The sequence below is a fragment of the Panthera uncia genome (genome assembly GCF_023721935.1).
Source record: "Panthera uncia isolate 11264 chromosome C1 unlocalized genomic scaffold, Puncia_PCG_1.0 HiC_scaffold_3, whole genome shotgun sequence".
Taxonomy (NCBI): Eukaryota; Metazoa; Chordata; class Mammalia; order Carnivora; family Felidae; genus Panthera; species Panthera uncia.
In genome coordinates, this window is record NW_026057584.1 from 19,687,722 (window position 1) to 19,697,909 (window position 10,188).

The 10,188-nt window shown below is 45.1% G+C and overlaps 1 pseudogene; it reads right to left on the bottom strand.

Annotated features, from left to right (window-relative positions):
- Positions 1–2,862: 2,862 nt before the first annotated feature.
- LOC125911360 (potassium-transporting ATPase alpha chain 2-like) lies at positions 2,863–6,133 on the bottom strand (annotated as a pseudogene).
- Positions 6,134–10,188: the final 4,055 nt, after the last annotated feature.

Sequence of the window (10,188 nt, forward strand, 5' to 3'; positions counted from 1 at the left end):
AAGAAGAACCTCAAAAAAAGGGAGGGGGGAGAGATAACTCAGAGGTGAACAAGCAGAGACTCCCATTCTGTGCTGCAGGGAGAGCACCCTGGACCTACCTTGTGCTCTGGACTTTGCCTTTCCTTCCTATGTGGAAATGTCTGGAGAACAACCTGTCATTGCCTTGTCGTTAGTGAGCAAAATAACTCCTTCCTGTCTGGAAACCTGGAGTGAAATGATACTGCCTGTAAAAGTTCTCTGTGGAGTTATTGGCATGTTTTCGAATACATTATTTCGATTTTTGGCTCAAAAGTGGATTTAGCATCTCTTAGGAGTATTGGCTTGGGCTGGAGTTTGTGTGGAAGCCCAGAGGGAGGAAAAGTCCTGGTTTTAATGGAAGAAACACCCCAGATGCATGGGGAAAAGACCAAAAAACAAAAAACAGAGAAGCATAATGTACCCAGCCCTGCTCAAAGCACATGGGAGTTGGCACCATGTGAAATTCTGCTGTTCAGTCAAGGTTGAAGCATAACCCAAACATTGGCGAGTCCAGGGGCCAACTCCCTACATTTCTGGACTGGCCTACCTGACGATTAGAAATACATTTCATCAACCAGAATACCCTTAGTCTTTACCACATCGGCTGCCTCTTCTGCCTTATACTGGACAAGATGCACCCTATTCTAAGCACAGCTCCAGTTTCTGAGCACGGATGGAGACCCCTCTTTCCTCCTCCTCTAAGAACTCTTTTTTGGGAAGGGACTGTATTTATTTGGAAGAAATCTTTTGAGTCACTGTAGGTGGAGGGTGACACCCAAGGCTGTGCTCAAGTAAAAAAGACGCCTTTGGAACTGCATGTGTAAGACAAGGAATTAGCATTGGTCTTGAGAGGTGAATGAGGACAGAATAATGGAGACAGAGGTTAGGGGGCAGCCAGGAGATGGGAGAGACCGTGGGAGTGAAGGGAAGGGAGCAATCCTGACTCCCTTTGAAGGTTTTTTTTTAAATTAAATTAAATTTTTTATTAAAATTTTTTAAATAAGTTTATCTATTTATTTGAAGAGAGAGAGGGCACAAGTAGGGGAGGAACAGAGAGAGAGGGAGGGAGAGAGAGAGGATCCCAAGCAGGGTCCACGCTGTCAGCACAGAGCCTGATGTGGAGCTCGAACTCACGAACAGTGAGATCGTGACCTGAGCCGAAATCAAGAGTTGGATGCTTAACTGACTGAGCCACCCAGATGCCCCTCCCTTTGAAGGTTTATAGTAAGTTACTAAAATCACCCAAAAGGTTGGTGGGAATGAACTTGGGGGTGAGTGCGCTAGAGAGGGGGGTGGGTATTGTGCCTAAATTTGAGTGACAGAGGCCAGAGACTGTCAGTGGTGCAGAACGGAAGGTCTGAGCCTGAGTTACATTTGTTTCCTTTCTATTCTCTCATTCCACTTGAACTCCCTCTTCTGAGGGTTTCATCTTTGTATTTCCAGTGCCCAGTGCACAGCCCAAAGAATAGAAGTCCCCTAAGACATGTTGCTAAAAGTAAGTAAACATGGAAAGACAGGCAGTAGCCCCTTCTCAGTTTGCAAGTAATAAAATGTAAGAGATAATGGAAATGTCCCAGAAAGATCGAAGTCCAAACATTGATTTTTTTGTGGAGTCTTCTAATTCATTGAAAGGAAAATGGACTCAGTTAAATTTTTCTTTAAACATTGGCTCCCTTACCTTGACACTTTCTCTGCTTAAAGTCTGGCCCAGACACACCTGCTGCTTGAAACCTCTTCTATGCACCTACTAGGCATCATGGTGCATGATCTAGAATCATGGAAAGTTAAATTTGAGAAGGGATGTCAGAAGTCACTTACTGATGGTCTGATCCCTATACGTTTCTTATGTCACTTAATACTTTCTATCTTTATTTGTTTTACAAAATGTCTTTTACTTTAAAATGAGTTCTCTCCGGGCCTGTCAACATAGATGTGTGCTCTACACATGAATAAACCTAAGCCAAAAGCGTGAAACAGGATTGGCAAACGTCAGCGCTGGAAAGTGCTTTGCAAATGTTTTACAAGAAATAGATATTACCATTTCAAACCACAATGGCTTCCTGGTAAATGAAAGACCTTTTTGTTCAGTTGAGCCCCTTGAGTTGGGATATGCAAAGTGGACTTGGAACTCAGTTTTAGAGCAGGGGTTAGGGGAAGCCGAATTGGTGTTCTAGTGGTAAAGGGAAAGGGCAATCTGGGGGGGAGTAGCTAAGGCGAAAATGGCCTGGTGAGATGGAGAGGGGCGGGGGTGAGGGGTGATGAGACCAGGGAAGGCATGATGGCAGTCCCTGAGAGTAATGAAGGTGGACACCCAAGTCCGGTGTAACCCTACCTCTGTCTCCATGTCCCGCAAACCCGGAGCTGAAGTTTTGAACAAAGTGACCAATTTCCCCAGGAATTCACAGAAATACGGAGGAGGGCATTGGATCTCTAACAGGACGTAGAATAGGCATGTGGGGAATCCTATCTAGAGCTTAAGTGCAGGGAGGCCCCAGATCATGTCTGGGTTATGCAAAGCTATTTGATACCATGGAAACCTGGATATGTACAAACATGCTTTTCTTCCCTACAGTATCACCTTGAAATTAACGTATTTGGAAACAGGAGATAGAGGTGGAGATGAAAGGCGTGCACGAAGAGTCAAATCTCAGCTCTAAAATACACAACACGAATTGAGTGCCTTGCATACAGTTTTTGTCCTGCTCTAGTGTGATTTTGATGATGTTATTATTGCACAAGAGATTGGACATATCACCAATGTGAGGTTGGGAGGCTTGGGAGAAAGGGTGGTCTTACTGATATACGATCCCCACAGCTTCCACAGTAAAGTCTGATGGGAAGTTTTCACCCGTAATTATTCACCCAAAGAAGAATGGCAAGTGGCATATCCACAGACCAATCCTGTGCCAGAAACACAGTGAAATCCAGGGCTGTGGTACTTCCAAGGCCATAGGAGAGGATTAATGCTATGATAAAGCATGAGGCAATCCCTACCTCAATGGCTTTATTTCTGGAAAGATCTTGCTGGAAGACGAAACTGCTCGGATCTTCTTCATGATCAGATATACTATGTGCCGGATCTTAATAATGCCAATGAGAGCAGCTGTGTAGCCTGTCCATTCTAGGTATTTCCTCTGACACCTCCAGTCCATTCTTGTACATGACTATCTTCCCAGTCATTCATGTTGTCCTTTCCCCATTGCCCCAGAGTTGTTGAGAGTACTGGATCTAAATCCTACCATGCATACGTAGTGACATTAAACGACAACCGCTCCCAAGTCTTGTATGAGGCCAATGTGTGGACAGGAGTATATGGCAAGTGGCTTGTTCAGCAGCCTTCCCAGCTTCCTATGGTGAGGCTTCTGGTTCATGATATATCATTTTCAGCTTTCTCATAAGACAAAGCAATGAGGGAAGGATGCCTGTGCCCAAACTGATGGACAAGATGGTAATGACGCCAAGGGGCAGGACGAGCTCAACAATAACGTTAGTCAAAAAAGGGCAAAGCTCAGCAGTGTTCTAGGTCAGAGTATAAGCAATGATCTTCTCTAGGTTGTCAAAGATCAGGTGGCCTTCCTCCACTCTGTGACTATGGGTGCAAAGATTTCATTACCATTTAGTAAGACGGTGTGGCCTGCCATTTTGGCTGCATCAGAATCTGCTACCTCCACGACTATCCCAATATCTGCTTTCTTTAGGCTGGAAAATCATTACCTGCATCCTTGGTCACAGCAACAAGTGCATCCTGTCTCTCACAGCCTACCGCAATGATCAGCTTTTGCTGGGGAGATGTCCGGGCAAAGATGATTTCCAACTGGTTGGTTACGAGCTCATCCAGAGGCTCATGCATGACTTATGTCCTGCAGCTCCATACTGGCCACCACAGTGGCTTTAGCAGCCTATTCACTAACTCGCTCCACGCCAGGGTTGAGGCATTTTTCAAGGTCTTCAGCCATACCACAGTTGGCTGACGTGATGCCTACACACACTCTTGGTAATACTTCAGCTACGAAGAGACAGTTACCCGTAATCATGACAACCTTGATCCCAGCACTTTGGCATTTGGTAAATGCATCAAGTGCAGTGGACTGAAGGGGATAGATTGTTGACAAGAGCTCACGAAGCAGACGTTGGAGGTGGGAAAGGTCATGGTACCCCTCAACTGAGTAGATTTCTGAGAACTTGTTTGCTGGCAGGTGGAGGTGGTAGAGAGCAAGACTGTGTCTCCTCTAGGCCATCTAGCTCCATACACACTATGTGGAAGGCTTTTGATGCGCCTTGTCTAGAGGCTAATTTAAGACATTAATAATGATGGTGCTGTGCTCTCTAAAACCTTCTCAGGGGCCCCTTCATCATCATGAGGGAGCATTTATAACTGGAGCCATTCATGTTCTCTATGAGGAGCTGAAATTTATTGGTAGAATCCAAAGAGATTTCAGGCACTTTGCAGGTTTAATTTCCTAATTTCCATCACAGCACCCACAGTAACCTCTGAGAATTTCCAAGGGTAGTTTCTGAGGTATCTCCAAGCAAAGCTTGCCTGACGATGGGGACATTTTCCTGTCCTGGTTTGAACCCAACTTTGTGATACAATGTTATTATCGTGAATGAGGAAGCTCAGATTCCAGAGCTTCAGGCAGAAGAGTTAGTGTGTCGGTTCTTCGTTTGTGTCAGCCTCGTAGATCACCTGTGGGTCCTGCTGTGAATCTGAGCATGTCAATTTTGTCAGAACAAATGACAGAGGTGGAAAGAGGGTCTCCACTACTTCCAGATTCTTCAAGAAGTTCTTCTTTGTCATCCATTTTTCTGTCACTAACAAGGTGACAGTGACAATGACCAGGAGGCCCCCGGGTTCATGGGCCACAACGATACCAATGAGGAAGATGACGGACTCCAGGCCATAGCTCGTGGGCACTCTTCATGATGAAGAAAAGGGTGCCGGTGAAGTGACCTCTCCTGCCTCAATGTAAGCACGGTGCCCAATCTTGGAAGCTACGGGTGTCTTCTCATTTCCAATTCCTGAAGCCAGTGAGGCAATCTGTCCAATGATGGTCCTGTTGCCTGTGTTGGTGACTGTGCCAGTTGCTGTGCCTTTTAACTAGGTTGCAGAAGAGAAGCCAGTGTTCTTTGTTTCAAGGAGATTGCTCTGAGTAAAGTGAGAGGAGCAGGACTGGGACTCAGACTTCTGAGTGAGGGATAAGTCATCTACCCCACCTCCCTGAGAAGTCAGCCACCTGATATCTGTGGGAATTTGGTCTCTTCCTTTAATTTCCACCATGTACATTGTACTGTCTTTGTATCTCAGATGACAAGAGCTCGGAGAGGAATAATTTAGCAAAACTGTCCATGATGTTGGTGCTTTTCACCTCTTGGTTATAAGCAAAGATCCCCACAACCAGAGCAAGCACATAACCCCAGAACACACTGCCTAGGGATACAGACTCATCATCAGAGTCCTGAATCCCAAGTGTAAGCTCGCACAGGACAGCTTCTGTCTACAGAAGGATGGAAACTCCCTAGACCATCTGTTGAGAAATTTGACCATCTCTGATGTTTCTTTGAGGGTGTTGGGCCTGTCCTGAGCCAGAAGCTCTGCAGCTTTCATGCTGGAATGATTTGAATATCATGTAGACCACAGTTGTCCTTTACTTCCTTATTGTCGAATTTCTGATCACCCAGGTTACTTCTTTCTTGCATGCCTCTTTCTAGTGATTTTTTTAAAAAAATGTTTATTTATTATTTATTTCTAAGAGAGAGAGAGAGAGAGACAGAGACAGAGAGAGAGACAGAGAGACCAGGAGAGAGGGAGACAGAATCCTAAGCAGGCTCTAGGCTGTTAGCACAGAACCTGAAGCTGGGCTTGAACCTATGAACTGTGAGATCATGATGATCTGAGCTGAAATCAAGAGTCAGACGCTTAACCAGCTGAACCACCCAGGCACCCCTCTAGTGACTTTTTAATGAGTTCCAAGCAGTTGTTCTTCAGACTCCCTTACTTCTCCCTGCTACCCTCTTGGGGTGTTTTCTCTTGGTCTTTAGTTCCACTAAGATGCACAAAGTAAATTTTTGGCATAGTCTTGCCCATGATGCTGATAACATGGGTGCTGGTGGAATGAGGTTGGTCATAGGGTCATGGGCCAGAGGAGGGCACAGTTCCAAAGTGTGAGCCATACTAAGGGCCTGGAGCCAAGGGTCCAGTTGTGGGAACTTGAGGTAGGGATGCTGAAGGGCCAATCTCAGCCTGGAACCTCTACTGGCACCCGGCAGTCCAGTGCATTTGATGCCCGCTCCTGGTTGTCTGTCTTATTTCTCTTCATTTTTTAATCTACTCTTCCAGATTGAAAACCTCCTGAGGGCAGAGCCTGTGTTTCATCACTGTAGTCTCATCACATGGGAATTCAGAATAGGTATTCTTTGAATGACTAAATAACCTCATAATTTGGGGCCCATGGGTTTGTGGCCACCACTTGGAAAATAATGTAGCCACTGACTGGAAGAAATAAAGCCTGAATGAATGGGCTTCATCAAGCGAGAAGCCTGAACCAGGTAGCAGTTTTCAGCTGGAGGGCCTGGAAATCCTTGCAGGGAATGAAATACACAGGTCAATCTCAGCCTTCATTTCTGCATCTGCAAAGTCAAGAGGAAAACAGGGGAGTGACAGGATTCACCTCTTGAGGTTGTCGGGATTCAACGAGAGAATTCACAGAGAGCACGAATGATATTCCTGGCCCTAAGTAAGCACTCCAATGTAATTATTAATATTAATGCTACAGTTAGTAATCACAATGGAAAAGTAATGTCGTTTTTTACTGTAGAGACTGGAGCTCTATTAACCATAACATTCTATTAATCATTAACTGCCTATGACACACGAGGCATTGTGGAGGAGAAGACACGTTAGCCCAATTTAGCATGATCCAGAAATCCATAGGTAGTTGGCTGGCAGCAGCATCACTGTCCCTGTAGAAGGGGTGCTCGTTAGAGTTCACAATGATATTTTTGGTAGTTATCGACTTTGGAAGCTTCACGTAGACATATTTCAGTTGCCTTCTCAAGAGAAGCGAATATGTTTATGTTAATATAAATAAATGTGTCACCCTTCATGGAGACCTTGAAGGATGGGAACATGTCTTATTTAACTCATTGTTCTGCATATCCAGCACAGGGCATGAGGGCAGGAGTTGCTAAATGCACTTTCCAAATGACACGTATTCATGGAAGGCATTGACGTTTGACATTGGCTCAAAATAATCCAGCACCAGCGGTGATTGAGTTGTGATGGGACTGAATCCAAGAGCTTTTTTAGGGACCCAGAAGTTCCCATTATCTTATGGCACATTTTGTAACCACGGACCCTGTCCTCACTGAAACCCACCCCAGCTTTGAATCTAGCAGGTGTCTCCACAGAGAAGGGAGAGTAAACCACCAGATTTGTCCTAATTGTAAGTTACTCAATCTGGGCTTTGGAAGGATACAAACTGATGTAACCCTCATCAACTCCATCAGCAACGCCATTAACAATTTTAAGAGTTGGGCTGATGTGGCTTATCAAGGGACCTTGACTGCTATGATGCCATGGCCTGGCTTGATGCCCTTGGCCAAAGCCAAGTGTTGGGTGGGTAGCTCGGCTCTCTCAATGGCCTGCCTGGCCTGTGCTGGTGGTATGTGTCAGGGCAGCAAGAATGTATTGCCTAAGCTAGGAATGTGGACCATCTCCAAGGGCTAGAGGAGGAGAGGAATGGAGGGAGGGAGCTCTGGTTCTGATGGAGGGACAAGAGAACAGGTTGTCCAGAAGGACACGTAAATAGTTTTTGGCTCCAGTGACCTTGCTGTTATCCACAGTTACTCACAGTCAATCATGGGTATTGTTCTGGGGCAGGGTGAGGGCGGAACCAAAAGGGAGCAGATGACAGGGCATGTTCCGGATGGAGTGTGCATAGGTGGCATTGGCATAAAGAGGGTGTGGCTGGGGATGCCATGACCGTAAGGGAAGCCCCTAGTCTGAATCCTTGGAAAGAGGTCTACTCATCCGAGGGATGTCTTCAGAGCCCATCTTTTCAAAGAGACGCATCCTGATATGATGGTTGGAAGCACACCAGAAGTTCTGTCTTCTCTCCATCCTCACCTTTCCTCCTCCAGGTAAAAAAAAGATCACTAATAATCTCATTCCTATTCCTTTGTTTGTTGCTAATTAATTTTAGCACATGAAACATTTTAAATAAGAACAGGTTCATCTCACTGCGTTGGAATTTGAGCTTGCAAGGCAGGGCCTTGGGGCTTTGAAATGTTTTGTAGAAAAGGCAATGCTGTATGGGGATCCTCTGTTACCAAGTGCCTTTCCCACCTCTTTAGAGTGACTCATCCCACAGGCGATAAAGCCGCTACGGTCTAAGTCTCTGGTTCAGGGGACTTAATAGCATGAAGAATATGTTCTTTTCCCTCTCTGCTGGCATCCTAACCTTTTGACATTCCTAGAATATACCCGGTTTTTTCCTGCTTTAGAGACTTTACTTCCCTGGTCTTTGCATGACTGGCTCTTTTTCATTGTTTCCATCTCTGTTCAAGGTCAGCCTCTCAGAGACGACTTCCCTACCTCTCGGTGTCTAAAGTAAATGTTCCAGGGGGCGCCTGGGTGGCTCCGTCGGTTGGGCGTCCGACTTTAGCTCTGGTCATGATCTTACAGTTTGTGGGTTCGAGCCCCGCGTCGGGCTCTGTGCTGACAGCTCAGAGCCTGGAGCCTGCTTTGGATTCGGTGTCTTCCTCTCTCTCTGCCCCTCCCCTGCTCAAGCTCTGTCTCTGTGTCTCTCAAAAATAAATAAACATTAAAAAAATTAAAAAATTAAAAAATGAAGTAGATGTTCCAGCTCTCCTTCTTCCAATATGCTCTAGGACAACCTTCTAGTTCTTTCTTTTATGGTCCTATTCACAACTCTAACTGCATTGATGCACTATTCACTTGCCTTTTTTTTTTTTTTTTTTTAATTTAAATTCAAGTTAGCTAACATACAGTGTAGTCTTGGCTTCAGGAACAGAACCCAGTGATTCAACTCTTACATATGACACCCAGTGCTCATCCTGAAAAGTGCCCTCCTTAATGCCCATCACCCATTGAAACCATTTCCCCACCCACCTCCCCTCCAGCCATCCTCAGTTTGTTCTCTCTATTTAAGAGTCTCTTATAGTTTGCCACTCTCTCTGTTTTTATTTTATTTTTCCTTCCCTTCCCCTATGCTCATCTGTTGAGTCCCTCAAATTCTACATATGAGTGAAATCATATGCTATTTGTCTTTCTCTGACTGACTTATTTCACTTAGCATAATACCCTCTAGTTCCATCCACATTGTTGCAAATGGCAAGATTTCATTCTTTTTCTTTTCTTTTTTTTTTTTTTTTTAACATTTATTGATTTTTGAGAGACAGAGAGAGTGTGAGCAGGGGAGGGGCAGATGGAGAGGGAGACACAGAATCCAAAGCAGGCTCTAGGCGATGAGCTGTCAGCACAGAGCCCGACACAGGGCTTGAACTCACAAACTGTGAGATCATGACCTGAGCCGAAGTTGGCCACTTAACCGACTGAGCTACTCAGGTGCCCTAGGATTTCATTCTTTTTCATCACCGAGTAGTATTCCATTGTATGTATGTATGTACGATATACATTGACATTGACATTTGGGCTCTTTCCATAATTTGGTTATTGTTGATAGAGCTGCTATAAACATTGGGGTGCATGTGCCCCTTTGAATCAGCATTTTTGTATCCTTTGGATAAATTCCTAGTGGTGCAATTGCTTGTTTCTTATCTTCAAAGGGTTAGGTCTGTGAGGACAGGCTTGCTTATTGCTGTATTTTGGGGGGCTCAGGACAGGCCTAGCATACCTAAAACATTTGAGTCTCTATCATGCATACTTCAGTATTTGGGGGAATTTCTAGGGGTGTGAGCTGGACAGTTTCTCAAAGCTTGAGGTCTAGTTGGGAGGACAGAAAGTTTGTCAGTTGGCATTCATGGTAAATGCTTGAGGGAGAACAGGGTGTAGCTTGGGGAAACACCCACACAAGTCTGCAGAAGTTAGGGGAGGCTTTCTCCTGGAAAATAGAAGAACTGAGACCCAAAGAAAGTGGTAAGTAGCTGAAGAAAGAGGAGAAGCGTTTTGGGCAGAGGGCATAGCAAGTG